This window comes from Anolis carolinensis, chromosome 5, assembly GCF_035594765.1.
Source record: "Anolis carolinensis isolate JA03-04 chromosome 5, rAnoCar3.1.pri, whole genome shotgun sequence".
Lineage (NCBI taxonomy): Eukaryota > Metazoa > Chordata > Lepidosauria > Squamata > Dactyloidae > Anolis > Anolis carolinensis.
In genome coordinates, this window is record NC_085845.1 from 48,113,127 (window position 1) to 48,140,106 (window position 26,980).

At 40.5% G+C, this 26,980-nt stretch overlaps 1 protein-coding gene across 2 annotated transcripts in view; it reads left to right on the plus strand.

Annotated features, from left to right (window-relative positions):
• Positions 1 to 26,980, plus strand: part of LOC134299153 (uncharacterized) — a 136,592-nt gene that overhangs the window by 83,770 nt on the left and 25,842 nt on the right. For both annotated transcript variants that reach the window (XM_062981064.1, XM_062981063.1), the window contains exon 3: positions 25,241 to 25,320. The gene's annotated coding sequence lies outside the window, so the exon portion shown is untranslated. The remainder of the gene's footprint in view (positions 1 to 25,240; positions 25,321 to 26,980) is intronic.

Below are 26,980 nucleotides of genomic sequence, written 5' to 3' on the forward strand. Positions count from 1 at the left end.
GATTTTCCTTTCCTAGGTCATTGCAATGTGTTGTGAACACAATATATGTCTCTACTTATATGTCTCTACTTAGTATCCATAAGTTATATTTCTGCTTCTGAACTGTTCATACCCAAACTTATCCTGCTACCTTATTATTAGCCTAGCCTGCTTTCTACCCATACTTTGCTCACAGAATATGATCCATAGTGAGAAGATAAACTGAGCTCTTATGGGTTTTTTCCTCTCTTATGTTTTTGATCTCTGAAAACCACTTAAAAGCTATTTAAATTCGCATTCAATTTCCTCTTTCTTCACCACATGATAATCTTTCCGCTTGTCTTCATACCCATCCCTTGTTCCCGTTTCCATTTTTGAACTGCTCCCAACCTCGGTTACCCCGTTGCCTCCGTATCCTAGTTTCTGAAGCATCTATAAAAAGTATCTTGTCTCTCTCACGGCATTCACAGGTTTTGCAGGTCTGATCTTATCTTACTTTCTTTTTTCTATATGCCAAGTGAAGACTCAAGTTCTACCAACAGCTTCCTCTTTGCCTTCATTTTCAAATATATAATAAGCCATGCATGGAGAGTGTTCAAGGAATTAGTGCACAAACTCACAAATAATATCGAACTCCATTGAAATGAAGGACTTCCAACCCAAGAATATCATAGAGTAATGACAAAAGACCTAGAAAATGCCAAGATACAACATTTTTTTTAAAAAAAATCAGAAATGGATAAATGCAACCCAGGAATAGAGAGTCATAATATATTTAGAAGCAAATGGGAAATGGTGGTAGAGAAACTAGGGATATGCCATTTGAAAGAAGGTGCTGTGAATCAAAACTGGGGATGAAAAGGAATTATTTTGATGCATTTGGATTATGGAAGAACTAACAAGGGACATGCATTGACAAGAGGAGAAGAGAGTGCAGACAAAAGGCAGAAGGCTATTTATAGAGAAAGGTTACAAAACCAAAATCAAAAGAAATATTTTCATGCACAAGTAGAACAAACTTATGGATTGCCACCAATTAACTTTATTTGATTGAGCAATATTAGCATGAAGTTGTGACCAGCAACCTACCACCACTTCTCTGCTAGATGTTTCAGCATGTCATTCCACAATTGCACTCCTTCTTAAAAGTTAGTTTCCAGCCCGTGGAAGGAGTTATGTGCACCACATCTTTTTGTCCATGGACCTCATCACATGGATGAGGTCCTGCGTGGCGATTTGCCACCACCTATGGTGAATCAGCTGGGCAACGGGGGAATCCCAGAGCCCTGTCCTGCCCAGAACTGATGCTTCCCCATCAGTTTTCTACAGAACAAGCCTCTTGTGCCGCTTTGGGACACTTCCTCCACGGGGCCCTGCTGGAAGTCACCATACATAAAGTGATGGTATCTGGTTCCTGGCAAGGAGGAAGTGTCCCCAAAGCGTCCCAGGATGCTTAATTTTCCTCATGTGATGAGGCTGCAAGTGATCCCTCACTCAGCTAGGAGTAGAGGTGAATTGTATTATTTAGCAAAGTACAGATCTCAATACATTCAGACAAATGACTCTAAAACAGAGCTGAGAGTGACAGTGAACTGAAACTTTAGCACAAAAGGAGAAACTGGGACACACAACTGAGAAAGCCTAACCCACAAAAACCTACTTGAAATAAAACACAGATTCCATGAGAGAAAATGGCTTACCACATATCAGCTTCTCTCATTTTGAGGTTTTTGCAATTTGAGGCTTTATAATTTACATCACATGTGGCAGGCTGAATAGCAACAGTGATCATTTAAAGATTTATCTTTGGGTCATAAGGAAAGAGAACACAAGCACACATGGCAAACTATGTCTATAGCAAACTATGAATATGGGTAGTATAATTATCTAGAAGTAACGACACAAATATGGAAGTAGCGCCACCCCTGATGTTCCAGTTCAACTTGGGTTACGTCTGCCGGAAGTGCCCTGACAGTTAAATGAGCGGTTGGAATTTTAAAAGCATCTAAAGACCTATATCTTCTGGGAGGCCTACCCAGACAGTTTTAAGCATGAATTTTAAACTCATATCCTGTATATTTTATTATGCATTTTATAGAAATATATTTTAATATGGATAATTTGCAGAAATACATTTAATATGTGTATTTATAGAATCTTTACAATGTGTATGTGTTTTAACTATGCTGTAACTCATCCTGAGCCATGAGGGGAAGATGGTAAAAAATACCATTTTTGTTATTATTATTTTCTCAAGTTGTTCCCGACACAAAATATTATTATTATTATTATTATTATTATTATTATTATTATTATTATTATTATTATTATATGATATTATTATTGTTATTCCCTTGGGATTATAGGATAGACAACCATTTCCTAAACTGATTCAAACCTATTTCTTGTAGAACCCGTCAACTTTTCCTATTGTTTGAAATCAAGGATGGCTAACCAGTTCAGCAAACCAGCACGAAAACATTTTATGACTAAAGAATTCATGTAGCTGAAGAATTCAACTCTCATAGGTATTACTGATTAAGACTAACCAAAAGCACAAAGGAATGTGGTTCATTCAGTTAGCAAATGAGATAGAAGTAAGGACTAAATTAGCACTTAGCTCAAGGGTCAAAACTCTAGGGGCCAGTTGTGCCATCCCATAGTTGTGTGTGGACTGCACTACCCTTCTACCATCTGTATTGTGGCAAAATGGGACATTATGCTCCCTAGAGTCCATGGTGGGGCATAACCTGCTATTTAAACATAATTTCACTCCTAGTCTCAGCCCACGCCAGAGCTCCCTGTCGGCCGTCACCATCCGCAGCTCTTTCAAGGTCAAGTCAGTCACTTCAAGGATACCATCCATCCACCTTGCATGTTTTACACTATGGAAATTAGGGGTTGTACTAATACAGTTACATTTTTTGACATTGCAGAAAGAAGTATCCAGTGCCTCTTTATGCTAAAGTATGGTGTGGATATTCTTTCTGTCCACATTGGGGGTCCATATTATATGTGACTCTAGTAAACCTGCACATCATGGTGGTAAGCTTAGTAGTTTCACACAGCGATGATAAATGGTAGACAAATTTTAACAAGACCATATAGGATTCAGAGCACAAAAAGCACCAATGGCTAAATAATATATTATACATTACTTGCATAAATGGGGCAGATTATTTTCTGTCACATTTAGAAACTGTTGCATGAAGTATATCCCAAAGTGCAAAGTTGTATCTTTGAACTTGCAGGAATCTACACATTTGCATTACTTTAATAAAATGGATGGATTTTGCATACCAATGTTTTCTGAAGTGTAAATCAAGAAGCAAAAGTATTCCCTGACTTCCTACCTGCACAGCTTGAATAGTAATGCAAAGAATTTACAAATGAACCTGAAAATATGTACATTTTGAATGTTTTCTCCAGTTCTGTGTTTGGGAGAAGAAATGATAAAACATTTCTTTTGTTATACTTTCAGGAATATATATTCATACAGCAATGAGGAGATTCAAATAAGTAGGAACACAGGTTTTTTTTTTCCAAATTATTCTTAAAAGTTCTATTTTGTCGACTTATGCTTCAGTCCTAAATCCACCTTTGAGTAAGACCTATGGAAATGAAGGATCGTATATGTTCAAAAGCAAAACATCAACTTACCATATCTTGAAAGTAACTGGAGAATTGCTATATCTAAATCAATTTTAAAAGGTCTTCTTGGACTTCTTGATCATCATTTGGGGGATGGGGGGAGTGGGTAGTGTCAATTTAAGATCATAATCGTGTTCATGCTTACCTAAGAAAAACTTTCACTCAGATTTGTGGAATTTAGGCCGGATCTACACTGCCCTGTAATCCAGTTTCAGAATGTGGATGAAGTGCGTTGAACTGGATTATATCAGTATTTGTTGCTTATTCATCTCTTCCAACTTTTTGTGACTTCATGGACCAGCCCACGCCAGAGTTCCCTGTTGGCCAGCGCCACTCTCAGCTCCCTCAAGGTCAAGCCAGTCACTTCAAGGATACCATCCATCCATCTTGCCCTTGGTCAGCCCCTCTTTTTCCTTTTTCCTTCCATTTTCCCCAGCATCATGATCTTTTCCAAGCTGTCCTGTCTTCTCATTATGTGGCCAAAGTATTTAATCTTTGCCTCTAATATCCTTCTCTCCAGTGAGCAGCTAGGCATTATATCCTGGAGTATGGACTGATTTGACCTTCTTGTGGTCCAAGGCACTCTCAGAATTTTCCTCCAACACCACAGTTCAAAAGCATCTATCTTCCTTGGCTCAGCCTTCCTTATGGTCCAGCTCTCGCATCCATAGGTTACTACAGGGAATAGCATTGCTTTCACTATGCAGACCTTCATTGCCAGTGTGATGTCTCTACTCTTCACTATTTTGTCCAACACATTTTAGGCCACCTGATTAGGTACTGAGGTTAACCATCGGGTGTGGTATCTGCCCATTGCACATCTTCCTACAGTTTCTTGAGAATATGGACAATTTCATAGTAATAGTGGGACTGCTACATGGGCTGAAGAAGTCCCATGTGATTACATATACAGTAGATAGTGACATAAGCTTTTGAGAAGCTGTAGTGTGGTTTCCAGGCACAAAACCCATAAAAAACACTAGAATGAGAAAGATGTACCACACAGAAGACATATCAATTAAAGATTAATTTTATCTGATTCCATATGTAAAAGCCAGTGACCTGATCTAATAGTTTTCTGCCTGCAAAAAACCCCCTCTACTTCAGACATAAACACACACCAGACACATCCATGACAGCAAAACCAGTAAAATCCAAAGAATTAGCTTTGTATCTGTGAGTCCCACGGCACATAGATAAATGGAATCATAAGTACAATTTTGGGTGTAGTTTATTTGGGGTACGTGTCCCTCACGGATGTAAGAGTTTCTACACCAGCATTCCTGCTGCCTGCCTTCTGGACCACAAGAACTGCAAAAAAAAAAAATGCTGCTGAACAAACTGGGTATGGCTTCCTGAACCTACTGTGGCTTCCACTTGAGGGCAACTGCTTTTGCAGGTGGGTCATTGGATCCTTTAAGAGCTTCCTGACCCCAGTGGCAGAAACAATCCAGAAGGTAAGAGATTCTACACCAGCTTTCCTACTGCCTGCTTTCAGAACTGTTGTGGTGCCTGGTGATGACCAGCTCAAACTTAACAGGTGCCAGAGACAGGAGCAGCGGGGCCTTCTTTGCCGGCCTTCCCTCCTTTTCCACCATTCATCCAGATGCCACCATTGCAAATTTGCAGGAGCCTGTACCAGAGGATGTTGAGAGGGCTGCTGTAAGATCAGGACCTCCCTTTTGCCACCGCAACTGATCCTTTCCCCGGACCTCATTAGATCTTTATTTTCCATCTTGGACACTATCTGCTGCTGCTAATTTCCACCCTTCCACCCCCCCCCCCCACACCTTTCCAGCGCCCCCTGATTTTCATACCAGATGGCAGCCGCCCTTGCTGCTTGACCGCATTGGCCACCAGCACTCATCCATTGCTGATGGCTGCAAAAATGCTAGTACCAGGCTGCTATTACCATCTCCATCGTGAACTGGTTCGGCTGTTGTTGTCTGAGGGGCACTTTAATTTAATTTAATTTAATTTAATTTAATTTAATTCTATCAATTATTATAAAATCCAGGGGTGGGCAGGGAGGGCTTGGACTAGAATTTGGTTGGCTGACATTATTACTGAAACTGCGCTGCTAAAGCCTGACTAACTATTGGCACTTAACTGACAATCTTTTCTTCCAATTGCAATTCTGCACAACTGGTTGCACTTTAAAACTCTTTTTACCTTCTGCACTTTAAAGACTCTAAGACTCTATAACTGCTGCCCATGCTGCTACCTAGCCCACTGTTTTTAACATTTGTACTTACACTTTATAGTTTTGGAGGGGGCTGGGGGGGACTGCAGGGATCTGAAGAATGCAGGGTGGGGAAGGGAACTGAGCAAGATGAAAGGGGAAGAGTGCCACTTTTTAAGGAACAGCAACCAAGCCATACAACCTTTCATTGAGCCATGGGCTGAGGGCACGGTGGGGGGACACTCAAGAGGAGGGGGGAGTTCTGACAGCTGTGGGGGCCCCTATAGGAGTGATTTTGGGGAGAGGGAGATAATAATAATAATAATAATAATAATAATAATAATAATAATAATAATAATAATAATAATTCGGCCTAGGGAATGTGAGAGAGTATTAGTAGTTCCAAAACAGTCCTCTGATGTGGTAGAACTGAGTACCCAGGCTGGCTGCCCCTCCGGATTAAAGGTGTTGTTGTTGAATACCAGGTCTGTCAATGGAAAAACAGCTATCATCCAGGAATTAATTCTGGATGAGCGGGCAGACCTGGTGTGCATAACTGAGACCTGTTTGGATGAGGCAGGAGGAGTCAACCTCACTCAGCTTTGTCCACCAGGCTAATCCGTGCAGCACCAACCAAGATCTGAGGGGTAGGAAGACAGAGTTGCAGTTGTCTAAAGGGATTCCATCTCCCTGACCAGGTGACCCATCCCGCAGTCAACCTCTTTTGAATGTGTCCATCTGAGGGTAGATGACCAGGACAGAATAGGGATGCTGTTAGTGTACTGTCCACCCTGCTACACTACAGTCTTCCTGCCTGGGCTAGCTGGGGTGGTCTCAGGCCTGGCGTTTGAGTCCCAATGGCTGATTGTGCTGGGGGACTTCCATGTCCATGCGGAGACCAACCTTTCAGGAGCACCTCAGGACTTCATGGCCACCATGTCAACCATGGGGCTGTCCCAATGACTATCTGGCCCTACCAACAGAGCTGGGCACACACTAGACTTGTTTTTCTGCCAGGGATGGGAAGAAGGTGGCGGTGTGGAGGAGTAAACCATAACCCCTTTGCCATGGACATCTGATCAGGTTTAGGCTTACTGTGCTCCCCAACCTCTGCAGGGGTGGAGGACCAATTAAAATGGTCTGCCCCAAGAGACTTATGGATCCTGATGGATTCCTGACGGCTCTTGGGGATTTTCCCACCACCTTGGTAGGTGATCCTGTTGAGGCTCTGGTCACTCTCTGGAATGGGGAGATGACTAGGGCAATAGACACAATTGCTCTGGAACATCCCCTCTTGAGTAGCAGAGCTAAACCAGCTCCTTGGTTCACTGAGGAGCTTGCAGCAATGAAGGAAGAGGGGTTTAGAGCACATGTGGCAGACCAAACATGGTGAGTCTGATTGAACACGGCTATGTCTTTACCTAAAGGTATATGCCACAGCAATAGACACTGCAAAGAAATCTTTCTTTGTGACCAATATTGCATCCGCAAAGAACCATCCGGCAGAGATGTTTCAAGTAGTCAGAGATCTGTTAAACCCCGTCTCTCACGATGGGGTCCCTGAAAACTCGGCAGTCCACTGTGAAGCATTTGCTCGGTTCTTTGCAGACAAAGTCGCTCAGATCCGCTCCAATCTGGACACCACATTAACGGCAATTTCTGAAGATGTAACACAAGCACCTGCTTGTCTGGTTCTGTTGGATTCATTTCAGTTAGTGCAGCTCGAGGATGTGGACAAGATACTCGGAGAGGCGAGAGCAACCACAGGTTCACAGCTTGGGAGTGATCCTGGACTCATCATGGAGTCTGGAACCCCAGGTTTCACCAGTGGCCAGGGGAGCTTTTGCACAACTAAAACCTGTGTGCCAGCTGCGCCTATACCTTGGGAAGCCTGACTTGGCCACGGTGGCCCACGCTTTGGTTACATCCCGTATAGATTACTGCAACCTGGAGTTGCCTTTGAAGACTGTTTGGAAGCTTCAGTTGGCCCAATGGCAGAAGCCAGGTTGCTCACTGGAGCGGCGTACAGGGAGCATACAACTCCCCTGTTGCGTCAGCTCCACTGGCTGTCAGTCTGCTACTGAGCTCAATTCAAAGTGCTGGCTTTAGCCTATAAAGCCCTAAACGTTTCCGGCCCAGTCTACCTGTCCAAACGTATCACCCCTTATGAACCACCTTGGAGTTTGAGATCGTCTTGGGAGGCCCTGCTCTCGATCCCACCTCCTGGTGGGGACGATAGACAGAGCCTTCTCAGTGGTGGCGTCCCGGCTGTGGCATTCCCTCCCTAGCTATATTATATCAACCCCCTCCCTCCTAACCTTTAGGAAGAGAGTAAAAACTTGGTTTTGGGAGTAGGCCTTTGATAAATAGTTCAGTGCAATTATTTTTAAAAACCTGGAAATCATGCATTGGATTTTGGAACGGCTTTAGACCTTGCCTTTGGATGATGTGTCTCATATTGGAATGTATTTTAATTATGTTTTATGCCTGTTTTTTATCATTCTATTTCATGTCTGTGTTTTATGCCTAAGGCACTGTATAAGTGCTGTTTGTAAGCTGCCTTGAGCCCCCTCGGGGTAGAGAAAGGTGGAATATAAATATGGTAAATAAATAAATAAGAAGTAAATTTCATCACATTTCAGCCACCACTTTGCAATTCTTTAGTGTCGCTACATTGGTCTAAAACTGATATCAATATCTAACTGGATCTTATCCATCCAACAGTGCACATAGCAATTATACAGGGTGTTTGAAAAAGAACCCCCTATTCACCATTTAAATTGTGTTTTTCAAACACCCTGTATATCTGTGTATTCTGATAGGTGTTGCACCAACTGGCATTCCAGTGCACACCTATCTTTGAGGAAATGTTGAAATATAAATTTGCATGGAACAAGGGATGAAAATCTTCTGCACAAACCTTGTATGACCCAGTTGTCATTGGTAGTGGGCCAAATGTTTCCAAGTGAAACATTGACATTATGCAGAAAAGTTTAGTTTCTCCTATAAATCATGAGTAATTAGTTTACCCACCCTGATAATAGTCTGTGCGAAAATATTTTTAGACACTGATGAATTTATATGGCAATTTGGGACTTTCACAGAATGGGTGAGGCTGTTTACTGTGATGGACCAGCTGTCTCATTTAAGCTTACTCAGTATATCACGTTAAACCGGCAATGTACAGTCTGAGTGAAAAAAAAGCTAATGGAGAGTTAAGACACTCATCTCATTAAAAAGAAGTTATATAACAGGCTTGCTGGTTCCCATATGATATAGTTAAAGGGGAAACTATGACATTTGTACAGTATATAAATGAAAGGGTATGGAATAGAGTCCTAATGGAGAAACTAAGGTATGAACTAAAAGTCGCAAATGGAAAAATAAAAGAAAACTATTGGTATGTGTATATTTTCTTTGTAAACAAGGAAAGCTCTTTCTCTTCACCACATAATAGCTATGCTAATCTTTGGAGGGATATTTTTAAGTAGGGTGGGCGACCTGATGCTATTTAAGGACTTACACTACAGTTTCCATAATCCCCACTAAACATAACAATTTAAATGTTTTAAAGCAATGCTTTTGAGTTTGGAAAGATTAGCTGTTTACAAGAAAAATTGCCCAGGGGATGCCTGACTGTATTTACTCAGTCTTCGAGGAGGCTTTTTCCGTGCCCCGCAGCTATTACAAAGATAACCACCTGAAGCCTAACCCTGCCAGGACACAAGTGTGTGCTTTCCACCTATGGAACTGTGAAGCCAATAGGAAATTGAATGTTACCTGGGAAGGCCAAGAGCTTGAACATTGTTTCCATCCTAAATATCTTGGTGTCACTTTAGATTGAACACTAACATGTAGGACTTTTGAGTATGCCTACCCTGTTTGGCACAAGCCTGCCCAATGCGAAGCAGGTGAACATAGCATTGAATGAAACATACAGAATAATCACAGGATGTCTCAAACCTACATCTGTTGATAAACTCTAAAAGCTAGCTGGCATTATCTCTCTTCCCCCCCCCCCCCCCCGGATGTGCGGCAGGAAGTTGCTGCTAACTGTGAGAGAAATAAGGTCAAACACTGTGAAAGCCACCCACTGCATGGCTATCAGCCCCTCCCAGTAGATTCAAATCAAGGAAAAGCTTCATGGGAACCCTCACTCCTCTTAACGTTCCCCCAGCAACACCAAGAGTATCCCTCCTGGGCAACTAAACCAGGAAATTCCAAATGGATCCCCCCCCCCCCCCACGAGGATCTTCCTCCAGGGACAAATCAAGAATGAGCAACTTGGAAGTCCTTGGACAGACTCAGAAGTGGAGTGGGCAGATAAAAAGACAACCTGGCAAGATGGCACTACCTAAAAGAATCCTCCACCTTGTGCGACTGTGGAGCAAAACAGACAACTCCGTATCTGTAACTTGTTTGCAATGTCCTGCCTCATGCACAGAGGAAAAACTGTTTGAGGCTATAGAGAATGCAGTCGCTATTGCCCCATTTTTGGTCAAAAGATATTTAGCTGCTTATGTTCCTTCTATTTTATCAGTTTTATACTAATTTATGCAATGCTTTTGATATGAAATATCAAAATACCTCTTGACTAAACATAGTCAAGAGGTAAAGATTGTGTTTCAGAATATCTAGAAGGTAGCATTGCCTGTGGAGGTCAACACCCTACTGTGAACATGACGTGAACCCATAAACAGAATATGAGGCCATTCCCACTTTTTTTTTTTTTTACCAGTAATTGGTAGTCAAAAGTATACTTCCTGGGGGGCTGCAACATATAGTTGGCAAGGCTAGCAGCCCCTGACAGATATTCTAATGCCAGTGTGTTTGGTTTATATGTCCTGGATAATGGGGAGGGTAGTTTAGAATGTGCTGTAGCATATGGAAAAAAGGAGAAAGAAACAAAAATAGTAAATGAATGGCATAGTTTGTGTACATGGCTAAACTAAGATATTTTCCAGAATGAGTTTTGGTGTAATGTTGGAATCCTTGGATATTCCATATGTGACCTGAAGAGTTCAGAAAAAAATTACTAAGTTGAGCTACAACCCCAGAATCTTGCCAGCATGGCTGGATTTTAGTAGTTGTAGTCCAAAAAAAGCAGCATTCCCAAACTCTGGAGATCTAAAACCTAGACTTTGGCATCCATGACAAAATTACAGAGGATCTGAGGTGGCATTTCTTCGATTCACTTTCTCAAATAAACTTCCCACAACATCACATACCTTCTAGCCTTCATGATTTGTAAATCAGTTCTCTCTTGTTCGACTTTTTAGTTGCTTTTAAAATGCTTCACTTTCCCTTTATTTGAAGCTTACTTCAGCTGTTGCAAATTTAGTTCAAACTGCAGATTGTATTCAATTAACTCAGCAGAAAGAAGAATCTATTATTCTCTATAAAAAGGCAAAAACAAACTGCTGCAGCTTCTCCTAGTTTGAGTTTTCTTCCTCATTAATAATTTTTGCCATCTTGAACATATTCTAATGGCCACACATGACCCAGTTTTCTCTCTGAAATGTTGGTGTGCATACAATCACCTGAACTCATAGTGAAAGGTTATTATATAAGGAAGAAATGTTTTCTTCTCCTCACTCTATACAAATATGAAGCAGAGGCTCCAGTATGTTCAGATGTTTTCCCAACCAGTGGAGACAATATTCCACCAGTGTGATCTGGTTTCATATTCAGAGCAAGTGATCCGATTTTGCCCCGGCATAAAGAAAAGTAATACATTCTTAATAGAGGGGAGATGGGAGTCACTGTGTATACGCAAGACGACCAGGTTTCATTATTTATCTGAGACATAATATTTATGCTTTGTGAACAGACTTCAGAGTTGAAACCTGCCTTGGGTAGGAAGTTGCAAAGAATAGCAAGCACACAAAAAACAGTCCTCTCTCCCCATTCTTTGTGTTCAGCGAACACTGTATGTTATATAGAGTTTCATAGGTATTTCAATAGAGGAGGAAGGGAAGGAGGGGGAGAGAGAGAAAAGAGAGAAAATGTGTGCTCTAATTCTGATTCTCAGCAAGCACTGGGAGCATACAGCCTTTTTAACTGCCAGGCAGGTCTGCCTCCACAAAAGTCTAGCTAGCCTGGTTATCTGGAAATCGAATAATGTTACCAATACACCAGCTGCTGCCGCCTCCTGAGCCTCAGGATCTTTACAGCATCTGCTCTGCTAGGTACAAAATAATTGCTCTTTTCCAGTTTTATATTCCTCGTCATTGCCTTCTGTTCAGCTTGCAAGAATCATGCATCTTCTCTTCTTTTTCTCTCTCTTGTCATTGTATCCTTTCACCAAGCCATGTTTGAAAACGATGACCTTACAACATTTGAGAGAGAGACAAAGGAATGGGTCAGCCTCAGAAATAAAAGGCCAAGTCAGTCCAGGAGAAGAACATGTCAGGTTGTCACCTTGTACTTTGCAGAGGTTTTACCCAGAGTTTCTGGTGCTGTTTTGAAGCTCCAGCAGTTCTGCTGAGCTTAAAATTGTGTTTCTGAGGAAGTTTTTTTTTATTATTTCAGTATGAAGAGTGTTTTACTGATTCAAAACAAAAGTATTGATGGGTTGCTGTGGGTTTTCCAGGCTTTATGGCCATGTTCCAAAAGTATTCTCTCCTGACTTTTCGCCCACGTGTACCCTGTTTCCCCTAAAATAAGACATCCCCAGAAAATAAGACCTAGTAGAGGTTTTGCTGAATTGCTAAATATAAGCCCCACCCCCCCCAAAAAGTAAGACCTAGCAAAGTTTTTGTTTGGAAGCATGCCCGCAGAACAGAACACTAGAGCATGCAGGATCAGTAAATGTACATACCATAAAGTGTTGTACATGGAAATATTGGTAGTAACAAGAATTTCTTGATAGGATTCACAGTTTTTCTGGTTATGCTGGTTTATGATGACAACTACTGTACAGTATATAATAAATGATCATTTTTTTGTTCAACAATAAATGTGAATTCTTCTTCATGGAAAAATAAGACATCCCCTGAAAATAAGACCTAGTGCATCTTTGGGGAGCAAAAATTAATATAAGGCACTGTCTTATTTTCGGGGAAACACGGTATGTGAGACCTCACAACAACCCAGTGATTCCAGCCATGAAAGCCTTCGACAACAAACAAAAGTATTGATCTCTATCCCAGAGAACCTAGCTTCTAAAATTATCATCAGCTTCACAGTCTGACCTTTGTGTTACCATGTATTAGGGGACTGAGTCATCAATGATTTAGATTCTAGCAAAGAATGGTTGTTGTTGTTGTTGTTGGGACTCCAAGAATAAATAAAAATGTACAAAAATATACAGTAAAATGCATAAATGCTGGAATTGTGTATGTGGCTATGCTCCATTCCCCAGCCCAACCCTCTGAAAGCTACTTAAAAAGCTATGCTGAATGAAGGTTTCTGTGGCACTGAAGGATAATGCACCCAATCCATTCCCAACCAGCATCCAACCACTTCCATGGCAGTGAGTGCTTAGGTTTTAGTCCAAACTTTAAAGAAGGCACTGGTTTATTCTAGGGTGAGGATTTAGCACTTTGGATATCTCATTTAAAGCTTCTCTGACATGCAAGCTTCCAGCTTCCACTAAATCTTCCTTGCTTTTATTGGGAAGAGCACTTGCAAATAGAGTTGTGGTGCATATTTTAAAAAACTTTCTAAATCTGCCAGATTTTTTGCAACACGACGCACAGGACAAGATGGTACCCTCCCATACCAGTCTGCACCCAGATTGCACCTGGATTGTGGATATTAAATGGCTCGGCATACTATAGTTCTGCATGTGAAAATACCATGGTACACTGAGCCATGCAGGATTTTGTGTTCCAGGCTTGGCCTGCCACATTCTAAACAGGTTCCAAGTATAAGCACTGCCAAGCCATGGTTCATATGAATCCTTGCCAGGTGAGTCTGTTTTTCAGTCCATCCAAATAATCAGCTGATTTCCTTGCATCACTGCAGACTCTGAATTTACAGAATGACCTCACCAGCACTCAATTACAGTATATGAAATAATGATGCCATTCACTTAGGGAATACTTTATGGTGCATTTATTCTGAGTTGGAAAATATTTCAGAGTAATATATTGCTACCATTTTAGAAAGAGCTCTGTGGCTGACATTTTATAGGGTAACTTATACAACTGTTTTCCTTGATTCACTGCCACAGAGCAATAATAGATGGTAATTCTAAAGGTATGAAAAATGTATTAGGTTCCGAGTCTAACTTCTCTGACCTCATTTGCCAAATCCACTTCTTCAGCTTGGGATCCACACTAGAGAATTAAAAATGTATTGAACACACATTTGCTCTTGGGCATTTAAATGGAAATAGAATGTTATAATGGATTATCTGTAAGATTAAGAAAATCAGTTTCTTTTTCCAAAACAAGGGAGTTAAAATATAAGCATTTAAAAATGAAATAGGAGTATAGTGTCTAGATTGAGGAAAGTAATTGTGCCATCCAGTTCTGCTTTGGTCAGACCACCTGGAATACTGTGTCCAATTCTGGGCACCACAATTCAAGAGGGATACTGACAACCTGGAAGTTGTCCAGAGGAGGGCAACCGAGATTATAAAAAGTCTGGAAGCAAAGCCCTATGAGGATTGGCTTAGGGAACCAGATATGTTTAGCTTGGAGAAGAGAAGGTTGAGAAGAGACATAGTAAAGGTAAAGGTTTTCCCCTGACATTAAATCTAGTCGTATCTGACTCTGAGGGTTGGTGCACCTCTCTATTTCTAAGCTGAAGAGCCGGTGGTGTCTGTAGACACCTTCAAGGTCATGTGGCCAGCATGACTGCATGAAGCGCCATTACCTTCCCGGTGGAGAGATACCTATTGACCTACTCACCTTTGCATGTTTTCAAACTGCTAGGTTGGCAGAAACTGGGGCTAATAGCTAGAGCTCACCCCACTCCTAGGATTCGAACCACCAACCTTTCGATCAGCAAGTTCAGCAGCTCAGCAGTTTAACCAGCTACACCATCAGGGCCTCCTAGAGACATAGTAGCCATGTTTAAATATTTGAATGGATGTCATTGAGGAGCATGGAAGCTTGTTTTCTGCTGCTCTGGAGGCTAGGACAGGAGCAACGGATTAAAATTGTAGGGAAAGAGATTCCACCTAAACATTAGGAAGAACTTCCTTAAAGTTGTTGTGGTTTGTGAAGATTCTGATGCTTCAGAGGATGAGGAAGGGGATTTTATGGTGTCTCAGGAGGGGGTTTTGGTGGATGGAGAGATGTGTTAGTGAATCTCCTGGTAGTTCTCAGAATATTAGCGAAAGCGAAATCTGTTCCCATGAGAATTTGCCAGAGTTTGCTCCTGTGGGAGTGGGAGTCTTTCCCTAGGTTTTGTCCTCAAGTTCTGGATATAACTTTGATCAAGTGTTTGGAGTTTGCACCATACTTTAAATGCATCAAGTGTATGGAGTTTGCCTTGTTTCACTGTATTGACTCAAAGTGAAGTTTCAATTTTTTGAATAATTGTGGTTTGATTCATGAACCTGATTGTGACGTATACTCAGCAACTTTGGAGTTTCTGGATTTGTCTTTTGGATTTTTGATTGGTCTTCTTATTGTGCTTCTTATTATCTTTTATATTTTTATTAATAAACTTTGTTTGGTGGATCCTCTCATCCCTGTGTGGTGTCTGGGTGAAAAGGTGTTCCACAGTGGGGTGCAACAATAGTAAGAATTGTTTGACAGTGGAATGTTCTGCTTCAGAGGGTGGTGGAGTCCCCCTCTCTGCAGGATTTTAAGCAGATGCTGGAGGATATCTGTTGGGAGTGCTTCAATTTGTTTTCCTGCATGGGAGGCAGGGCCGGTTCATCATGGAGGCTGTTGAAGCCGCTGCTTGGGGCACAGCCCTTGGGGGGGGGGCTCTCTAGGCAGTGGCAGCGGCGGCAGCGGCGACCATTGGGTTGCTCACCGCGGAATGAAGAAGTCCTCGCTCTTCTCACGAGATTTTGCAAAATCTCAGAGATCTCATGAAATATCGCAAGATTTCTGCGAGATTTCACGAAATATCATGAGATTTCTGCAAGATTTCACAAAATCTCACAAGAAAGCGAGGCCTTCCTGGAGGCCTTCATAGTTCTGTGGCTGGAGAGCACACCGCCGCTGCCAGTATGTTGGGGAGGGCATAATTTCGAGGGGGGGCGGCGGCCCTAGGTTTGCTGACATAGCGAAAAAACCTAGGGCCACCTCTGATGGGAGGGACTGGACTTATGATCTCATCCTACATGGCTAGAATGGGTGGTATATGCTGATCTAGCCCTTGTCACCCATGTAATTGACTGGTTCCCATCAGACAATATTGTACCAGTTCTGTAGGTGAAGAAGAGCGAAACCAGCATGCCACTGTGGCAACAAGCGAGACTTCCTGTGTTACCAGTGTTGGGTTATTTAGCAATCATGCATGCATTTTTAACGTGGGATGGTTTATGTAGTTAGTTTTGTTTGTTGCTTAGTAACCTGAAGCCAAAGCTGCATTCCAGAGTTGATGGCACCATTTCAGGGGTTTTGCATGTGATGTGGGAAATGGGAGTATATTTTCTGGAGACATACAGGAAGTTACATATGCCTTTAGAATTTGGGACATAAAATAAGAAACTTTCTTTTGTTCTCTCTCTTCCGGCCTCTTCATGCTCTTCCTGTTGCTTCTTGATCCTGCCATGCCTGATGTTACTTCTTGTTATGTAGTATCCTGAACTGTATTCTTTCAGAACTAAGATGTTTTTACCTGTATGACCATCATCATACAAGATTGTGAATAAACATATTTTTTCTATTTTACTATTGATGTCTCTGATGCTTATTTTATGCGCATGACTCTTTAAAAAGAAAGGGAGGCTGGCTATTTTGCTTTTTCTCACCTCTGCTCACATAAAACACTAGACTTCTGTATTTTTTGTTACTCTGCACCAATATCTAACCATATTGGTATCATAATCCCAACAGGTTATGAATATATTCCTAATAACCAGTATCCATATGGCAAAGCTGTGTGCAGCATATGCACTCACACTTCTCCCCATGTGATCGCCCTCCTGGTGGGCAATGTGGGTGATGCAAAGCATGCTGCTGCTGCTCAGTCGTTTAGTTGTCTCCGACTCTTCATGACCTCATGGACCAGTCCACAAGGCATGGAGCGCTGGATTCCCTACTCCTCGTGGCCAAGCGGAGCGCCCCTGCCTCCTTCCACCAGCTGTCTGATGAGGTCATAGATGCGCTTTGTTCTCTCTCCTAATTCTCTGAAATCTATGCATTCAAATGACAATATAAATATACAGTATAGGAAATGCTTGAAATGTGGCATCTTGACTTATAGATAACACAGCCCAACCTAAAGAATTATTGATGTCTTGGTTTTTAGACTTGTTCCTGGGATTGTTTGTGGCACTGATTCAGAAAATTGCATTGGATAAATCACAATCACATCAGTTCTAGTTTCTTAGATACAATTATCATAGTTTTCTATGGGCAAGTAAATGGCATTTGATGTATCTCAAAAACTAGAACTGATGGGGGAAAACTGGTGCCATTTTTGGAATTAACCGGTCAAATATTTGCAGCACCAAAATGTGTGTTGGCCAGTGCAGTTATGGGTAATTATTATTAAGAAATTTCTACAGACAAAGAGATATTCCTGGTTTTGTTGTTATGTAACATTTATATAATACTTAAAAGAAAGAGTATTTTAGCATTTTTACTAACAGAATGCAGGGCAGCAATAATATGTATGCAGTTATTAAATAGAAAAACACCTAATTAGGTTTAAAATAATAAAATGTACATTTATTATTTCAAAAAATAAATTTCAGTGTGATTTTTTGTTTCTTTACCCCCTGCCCAGGGATTTAACCTGGGCCCTTCTGTGCACATAATATATCTTGCTCCTATTGAGCTATCATCCTATAGTGGAAAAAAGGGAGAGCCTACTGAGGAAAACTAGCTTGTGAAGCCACCTCCTGCCTTTATGGAGCAAGTGAGCTTCATATCAACGCGTTTGTGAGTCACAACTCATTATTCTAGACCTGATGTTGTACTAGTTTCCAAGGTCAATAACATTAGAAAGAATGAGGGTTTCACAGTGCTTTGTAGATTATAGCTTTATTCTTCTGAATAACATATAATTTCATCTAGTAGTAAACCTTTGTTTCTTTGTGGCTTTGTAGTCATGGATTTCTTCGCTTAGTATTTTGGTGAAATCAATGATTTGCACCCTATAGCTTTGGAAATGTTGAAAAGGAGAAATGCTTTCTTAATCACCCTGTCTTTTCTTGATCATTTGTATTTGCTGAAATGGCCTGAAGTTTTTTTCTGTTTTGAGTTTAGCTCTCTAATCCTATAAATGTCTGTTCCTGTTTCGGTTACAATATAGAGAATGTATTTCAGTCCTGTGCTGGAGATATGTTGATCACATTCGTCATGGTATGCAGCATCTGAGCTGTGCTCAAGTTCATGAACTGGAGATGTTTGTGGAATCTGATCTTTGTGAATTCCAAAATAAACTAACCTGAACTTGCATTCCACATTAACACACGGATGGTACTTAATTCCTCACCGGCTTTTGCACTTCCCAATTGTTCCAATGATGTTGCAGCTCAAGGATGATTTCAAAATGCATTTCAAAATGTTAATTTTGGATGAAAATATACTTTAAGTCATGCATTTAAATGCATATTTCTATGCCTATGTTATGCAGTATTTTGCAATGTAAATATAGAACAAAATTGACAGGAAATAGATTGACTTGCCCAACCTCAGTAGAAAATTACATTGGCTTAACTGTGTTCTTTAATATGATATATGAAAGAGTTTTAATTTTGCTTGATGTTAATCAACCATGTGCTTCTTTTATCATGCTCAATAGTACTGGAGTTTATGTGTGGCTTTCCCATAGTGAATTGCAGAGTTATTATTTTTTGAACTATAGCTTCCCAAATCCTCCAACTAGCATAGTTAGTAACCATTATATTGATTCTGCTAATGTTGATGGGTTGCAGAAAATGAAGAAGTGACAATACCGACCACAGCCGGTCAGCTTGAAACTCCATTTGTTGTTAACTGCTATGGTATTCCCCATAGTAACCTATGGTTGTGAGAGCTGGACCATAAAGAAGGCTGAGCGAAGGAAGATAGATGCTTTTAAACTTTGGTGCTGGAGGAAAATCCTGAGAGTGCCTTGGACCGCAAGAAGATCCAAGCAGTCCATCCTCCAGGAAATAATGCCCGGCTGCTCACTGGAGGGAAGGATATTAGAGGCAAAGTTGAAGTATTTTTGCCACATCATGAGAAGACAGGACAGCTTGGAAAAGATCATGATGCTAGGGAAAATGGAAGGAAAAAGGAAGAGAGGTCGACCAAGGGTGAGATAGATGCACGGTATCCTTGAAGTGAGTGGCTTGACCTTGAAGGAACTGGGGGTGGCGACGGCCGAAAGGGAGCTTTGGCGTGGACTGGCCCATGAAGTCACAAAGAGTCAGAAACGACTATGCGACTGAGTAGCAGCAGCAGCTACCAAATCAACTTTGGCTTATGGCAATCCACTGAATAAGAGACCGCCAAGTCGCACTATCATTAACAGCCTGGCTCAGGTCTTGTAGACTCAGGCCATGGCTTCTTTGATTAAGTCTATCCATCTGTAATGTAGTCTTCCTCTTTTTCTGCTTTCTTTCATTTTACCAAACATTTCTGTCGATGCATACAGTCACATGTAGCCGCCGGTGGTGCAGCAGAATAAACCACTGAGCTGCAGAACTTTCTGACTGAAAAATAGGTGGTTCGAATCCAGGTAGCAGAGTGAGCTCCCACCGTTAGCCCCAGCTTCTGCCAACCTAGCAGTTCGAAAACATGGAAATGTAAGTAGATCAGTAGGTACCACTTCAGCGAGAAGGTAATGGTGCTCCATGCAGTCATGTCAGCCACATGACCTTGAAGGTATCTATGGACAACGCCAGCACTTCGGCTTAGAAATGGAGATGAGCGCCAACCCCCAGAGCCAGACACGACTAGACTTAATGTCAGGGGAAAACCTTTTCCTTTACCTGTGCAGTCACATCTTTGGTTGCTTGTGTTTGTGAAGAATAAAAGATAGACCTCACAAAGTGCAATCAGTTGCTCTCCTACTTCATTTCTTGATTCAGACCAAATTTTCATACAGTCTTTGCTTTGCTCCTTATTTTTTGCAGTTTTTTTTTCTATTTTTGCATTTCAAAAATAGAAAAACAAAATCCTCCTGGATTCCAGTATAGAATCATTATGTTTCTTTTCCTTATGCTTCTGTAGTTGGAACACAATCTTGTATTAGTATTATATTGATAGGTTTTCTCTGAATTGATATGATTTGATCAGACCTTGCATTATATCCTTTGATTGTTTTTGATACATCTCCTCACAATTAATGTTGTCCGCTTCTTTTTAGATTTTCATTTCCTGAGTAAAAGATCTTGTAATTATCTAAATCAATATTTTCCATTCCTGTCCACTTTAGTTCACTCACCCAAAATATCACAATGCTTATGTCTTTTCTTGTTTCACTATACTTAGCTTCCTCTGATTTGTGCTTTTCTCATTCCATGTTCATATAATATGCACTGTACAGCTTTGGATTTTCCTGTAGTAATAAAAAATCTTCCACAGGAAGCCTATGTTCACTTTATAGTATGTGGTAATGAGGGGATTCCTTTATTAATATTATAAAAGTACACAATGCATTACCTGTTTCCATTGTATCTCTTTTTATCAAAGGAAATTACAATGATATCTTACAGTAGTAAAAAAATAAAAAATAAAAAAGACTTGACATGAATATAGCATTGTGGGGGTGGCCAGTCTCACTTTTAGTGAACCAGGAACATGGAGTAATAATCAGACTTGTTTTGTACAGTCACTGACTTGTTGGTACTGAACATGTGTTGAAGTATTGTGGTGCTTCAGCCATAAGGAGACAATTCTGTGTTTCTGTTAATCTCTGTGCTATGCCACAGATGGCATATAACCTGAAATTACCCCATAAATATAGCAATTCCTTGGCATTTTTTTAAAGAATGTGGTGCTCACTTTTACTCTATTTACTTCAAAAAGTAGATAAGGGCATCAAGGACATTTTCTTCTGCATGTTCCCACCATCCATGGTGACAAAGTACTGATCGGTAAGGAGAATGATTGGTAAAAGGTGGATTCAAATGGGTCCCCACCACTACCACCATTTCAGCAGCGTACCCTCTATTCAGTCTACAAGATACCACTGAATATGATACACTTTGTCTGAGAAATGCTTTCCCTGAATAAACCTGACTGTTATCCATGTCGGCATGTTTTGGCATTGAGAAAAGATCTATTTGTTTTGCTATTGTCATTATTCACCATCAGGTTGGCTTCAACTTGTGGAGACCCTTTAAATGAAAGACACCCCCACCTGCCTAAGAGTCACAGTCACCAATAGCACAGTTTAGGTCATGCAAACTCAAGGCTGAGGCTTCCTTGACTGAATCAATCAATTTGTAATGCTTTCTTCTTCTTCTTCTTCTTCTTCTTCTACTACTACTACTACTACTACTACTACTACTACTATCTTCCACTTTCTCAAGCATTTTTCAATGAGTTTAGCAGATGGTTCCAAATCAGACTCAATTTTACTGTCCAGGATGCCCCGAAGCTCTGGAATACTGCAGAGTCTCCAGTAAATTCCAGAGTATCCCCCAACTTTGCCTAAAGTGGGGCAACATTAGATTAAAGCAAAAAAAATTACCCCGCCCCAAAAAAACCCAATCTGCAATACTCACTAAAAGCCACAATACTCACCAAAATGTCCATTCGTGGTAAACATTTTTTCTTTTTCCCAGTGTAGACAAGCCCTGAGAACTGTTGGGAACATTTTGTTGAGCAGAGGGATTTTTTTTTAACTTTAAAGAGACGTAATAGTCCTCCTGACTGCAAATATGAAGTTAGAAACCTGACTGAATTTTTTAAAAAAATTATTGCACACAATGGATTGCTAAAATGAAAGCCAAATTTATTGCCGTATATCTTTTCTAGAAGAAGTAACAATGGTTCCTTCCTTTGGAATCTTAGAGTCTGTAGTTTTATGAGGTTATTAGAATTCCCTACTGAAGCGCTCTGAGCTACAATATGGGATATTTTCTGGTAGCAAATTCTAAGCATCTCACAAAACTGAAAGTCCCAGAATTTTTTAAAATGGAACCGTAGCAGTCATGGCTGTTGCCAGAAAAAAAATTCGGGGGGGGGGGGTCAACCTCACCCCCCGGCTACAGACCTGTCAATTCTGCTTGAGAATTAATTTTTTGTGTCTCATAGACTTAGCATGGGGATTTGGTTAACCAGTTAAAATTCATGAGTAAACCAGGTTTTTTTTTAACCTGAAAATTTTGGGGGGTGGTTTGAACCCCTACCTCCCCCCCGCCCAACTACAGGCCTGGTAGCAATACATGTGGTAACAAAGTTCCCCAGATCTGTATTGTGGGTGCCCCTTAAGTTTTTGTTTTTGTTTCATGTAGGAAAATGTTCTGGACCAGGCCTGGTGTTAATACTGTTCATTTATATTCTTACATTTTGTTCACTTAATGTGTTCATATTTTTTCATATTTGCTTGTTTCCTTTGAGATATGGTTGTAAGTACAATGCAATACAGGTATTACCAAATAACCATGAGGTGTTTTTTTTCCCCTCTCATAGCAGAAAATTCTCCAGAGTATCAGAAGGGAACAGAAAAGCAAACTTATTCCAGTAGCATTGTCTTAAATGTAAATTATTGGGGCAATAACTAAAAATTTAGAGTCCCCCAGGGTTTTAAGCATTAATGCAGATTTTCTGCAGTATTTTATAGGCTACGAAAGAAAGAGGAAGTGCTCAAATTAATTGGTATTTTATAATATACAACTTGGGGAAAATCCTACTGGAGTAGAATAATATATATTTATGGAGTATTGCATATGTTTTAAACTAACAAGATCTAGAACAAAATCTGACTTTGTGAGAAAAATCAGCCTCACATAAACCCAGTTCATTGCAGTCTGAGAGAAGGTTGTGACCATTTTTCACTAAGGCTTACTTCACAAAGTTCCAGAGCAGATCAAAAGGAAAATAATTCATTCCCTGTCCCAGCTGGATGCTTTAATATTTAAAAGCTCTACATTCACTCTTAAGTAAGGAGTGCATTTTGAATGAGTTCAGCTACAGACAAAAAAGCCTTTAAACTGGAAGCAAACTGGGAAGCAAGGCTTTCTTTAATGTTTTGTGTGTCTACATGCTCAAACATGGGTTTTTGATTCTGATTCTGAGCAGGCACCCAGTTTCCACACACACTTCTGTATAAATCCATTTGTCCTTTAAAAAGCAGAGGCTAAGATCCTACATCAAACATGTAACCATTAGGGCTGTGCAAAGCTTCAGAGGTCTGTTTTTTTAATTCAGAAATCTGTATGATTTGTTAATACAAATCTCCAAATTACTAATTGGAATGGGACCCCTCTGAAGCACTGAGAAGCAAAACAGAAGCCTTCAAAACATTTCGGAGAGATGAGTAAAGATTTGTTATTTCGGAGCATTTCAATTTGTTTTTTTTCCAATGTAACATGTTCCATAACTGTCTGGGCTGGAAGGGAGAGAGGGGGCTGATGTAATTGACAATTACAGCTATATGCTTTTTTCCCCTTGTCAGCCAGTCACACAGCTTTCTGCAAAGTTGGTTTCCTCCTCTCAGCATCTGTGTTTCTTTGTGGAGTTAGTAGGAGAAAGATAAAGATGTGTGCTTGTGAGATTCATTCTGTGTAACTTAAACTTGGTATAATAGTAGCTTTTGATAATTCTGTTAGTTTCTGTCCCTTCATATCCAGTCTACCTTCCTCTGTTGAAATTATTCAACCCCAAATTTATATATTCCATATTCCCATAACTATACTCCCTCCCCAAACTTTACAACGCTTACCTTCCCCTCAGTTCCTAAATCCTTCTTTTCCCAGCTTACTGTGTTTGTTGTGTGCAGTTGTCCTAATCTCTCTGTCTCTCTCTCTCTCTCTCTCTGTCTGTCTCTCTCTTTCTCTCTCTCTCCCCCCCCCCCAACATGGTAGTTGTTGGTGTGGTCCAGCATTTCTGTGTTCTCAAATAATATGCTGCGTCCAGGTTGGTTCATCAAGTGCTCTGCTATGGCTGACTTCTCTGGCTGAATCAGTCTGCAGTGCCTTTCATGTTCCTTGATTTGTGTTTGGGACCTGTGTTTGGTGGTCCCTATTTAGACTTGTCCACAGCTGCAGGAGTCTACCAACTACACAGAGAAGCCATTGAAATCCACAAGCATGTGGACAAATTCAACAGAAAGGAGGAAAACATGAAAATGAACAAAATCTGGCTACCAGTATTAAAAAAAAAGTCTAAAATCAGGACAGTAAATAAAGAACAACACTTAAAACAGAGGAATTCCAGACATGAAACAATCAGGGCCAGCCTACACCTCCCAACAAAGGATTCCCTCAGGCAAGAAGCAGCCAGGCTTTAAATCTGCAAAGCCATTAAATGCCAATCAAGCTGGCCAATTGCAACATTCACACTTGCTTCAAACATACAAGAGTTCTTTCTTCCAACCTGGACTTTCCACACATATATAAACCCCAACTGTCTAGTTTTCAACAGACCTCACAACCTCTGAAGATGCCTGCCATAGATGTGGGCAAAACATCAGGAGAGAATGCTTCTGGAACATGACCATACAGCCTGAAAAACTCACAGCAACCCAATTGCAACAAAGTTCTGCAAGAGCCTCTGCTTCTGTTCCTAGCAGCATTGCTTGTTGGCAGAAGGGCACTTGGTAGCAATCACTATAGTACAAAGCAGTTGTGATGTCCTAAATTTAATGTAGGCTGTAATGTAACATAACAGGATGCCAGCCAAAGCTGGAGGAAGTGTGTGTATATATGTGTGTCATTGGGCTCTTCTAAGTGCAAACTCAGAGCAAAAAAAAAACCCCCAAAAACCCTCCTACATTTCCAGCCACATATTTTTTTTTTCTATTTGTACAAGATTTGATCTGTATTATTTGTGATGTGCTTGGAATAGATGTGGTTTATACTCTTTTTATCAATATTAATGACATCAGGTCCTATTCTTTGTGACATCACCAGGGTAATAATGACTCCATTAGGTTTTGGCCAAAAAATCTAAAAACCTGCAATGCTTTTGCCTCTATGCCCAACCACAGCTGATATGCTTCCAATTACATTTAGATAAACTAAAAAGTTATTTTAAAGCTGGATATGACTAAGCGTACTTGTTGGTCTTTCATTGTTAAAAAAAAAGTCACAGGCATTCTCCAGTATGTCAAATGTTATATGCCAGTATATTACGATTAAGTCTCAGCATAAAATGGCTAAAATAAAATGGGAAATTTTGTGTGCATTTACAGACTGGTTATTTTTGTCCATCATCTCTACTAAGAAGTTTGTGAACTTAAAAACCCGTGAACAACATCTTTCAACATGGCAGGTATTGTCTTACCTATTTTAAAGAAATGTCTTAAAGCTCTCTGTCATTGATATGACTATGCCAACTGTACTTGATTTAGCTCAGTGGTTCTCAATCCGGGTCCCCATATGTTTTTGGCCTACAACTCCCAGAAATCCCAGCCAGTTTACCAGCTGTTAGGATTTCTGGGAGTTGAAGGCCAAAGACCTCTGGGAACCCTAGGTTGAGAACCACTGATTTAGGTTGAATCTCATACCTATTTATCTAGATTGATTAGCAAGGAGAAACATCTGCAGCAGAGGCAATTAGGTTACACAACATTAATCAAAGCTCTTATTTGGTGTATCTTTATGCTAGCAAATAGGTCTATTCCAGAGTAAGTTGTTGGATCCTGCAGCTGTAGACAACTCCATTTTTTATTGCAGTCATATGTGCACAGGATTTACTACAGATTACATTTATGTCTGGGGAATAGGTGATCTCATAGTCCAACATAGTCCAAGAGGATTGTGTGCAGAAGCAAATTCACAGCAGTAATGGCACTTAGAAACTCTAATGACTGTATAAAATGAGACATTACGGTCTGGATTGCTTACTTTCCCAGCATGCAAACTTCCTATTTCAGAGAATGATCCATATCAATCAGCTGCAGACTTTTTAAAAAGCCAACTCCTAAATGATCAGATGGCATCAACTCCTTCATAACAGTTTCAATGGATAGATATGTAAAGAGGAAATATGCCTCACCAGCATCTGTGCAAACCCATAATGCTCTGATGAATAATAGCAGACAGTTGGAAGCTGGCTGGCAATGAAGGATCTCTGTAGGAGTCACAGAAGGACTCTTTTGTAATTTATGAATGAGAAAGCCATCATTATCCTTTATATTTACAAGACTTCTGACACAATCATTCAACAAACAAACAAACCTTAGAACCAGGTACACATTATTTTAAGAAGTAGAGACAAAAATCTGTGATGCATCCTTTTGGCCAGGTGTGGATTTATTTTTCAACGGTATCATTTCTGTCCAGTAGTTACAGATCTCCACTAGAGCTTCACATGATAGCAGAATGTGCTATCTAAAGAGCCTGGTTGAAATGGTGATCTGGAAGCTATGTTTTGGTGGGCTCTGCAGTTCAGCTGTATGTCCAATTTCATGGGCATGTTAGTCTGAAAACATTCAAAGTCCTGTGACGCCTTTAAGACAACAAAAATGTAGCACGGCATGAGTTTTCATGTACTATAGCTCAATTCTTAACTTGAAGATATCTCAGAACCTTTTGCACATAGTTTTGATGTTGTTTTTATAACTCTAGATCTGTGGTGAACAGAAAGTAGATTGCTTTGTACTGGTAGATTTTGCACTATATCTGCAAGAATCTCTGACTCCAACTCTTCAATTTTTTTTTAAATCAAGTTAGCCTGTGAGCATCTTTGCCCTGTAGTAATACAAATGCAGATTTGCATGTGATTTCCATATACTGCTCATAGTTTTCTGTAGGTAATTGGCTTTGCCCCATGACCCGCCACTCTGTATCAGACTCCAGATTGTAATCTTAGAGGCCTAGCAAAAGCAAAGGAATCCTTGCAACTCTGAAGTCTGTCATCATATCTCTCCTATCCAAATGTTCTTCCATCTTCCATTTTAAATATCCTATGAACAATGTATTTCCTTGAG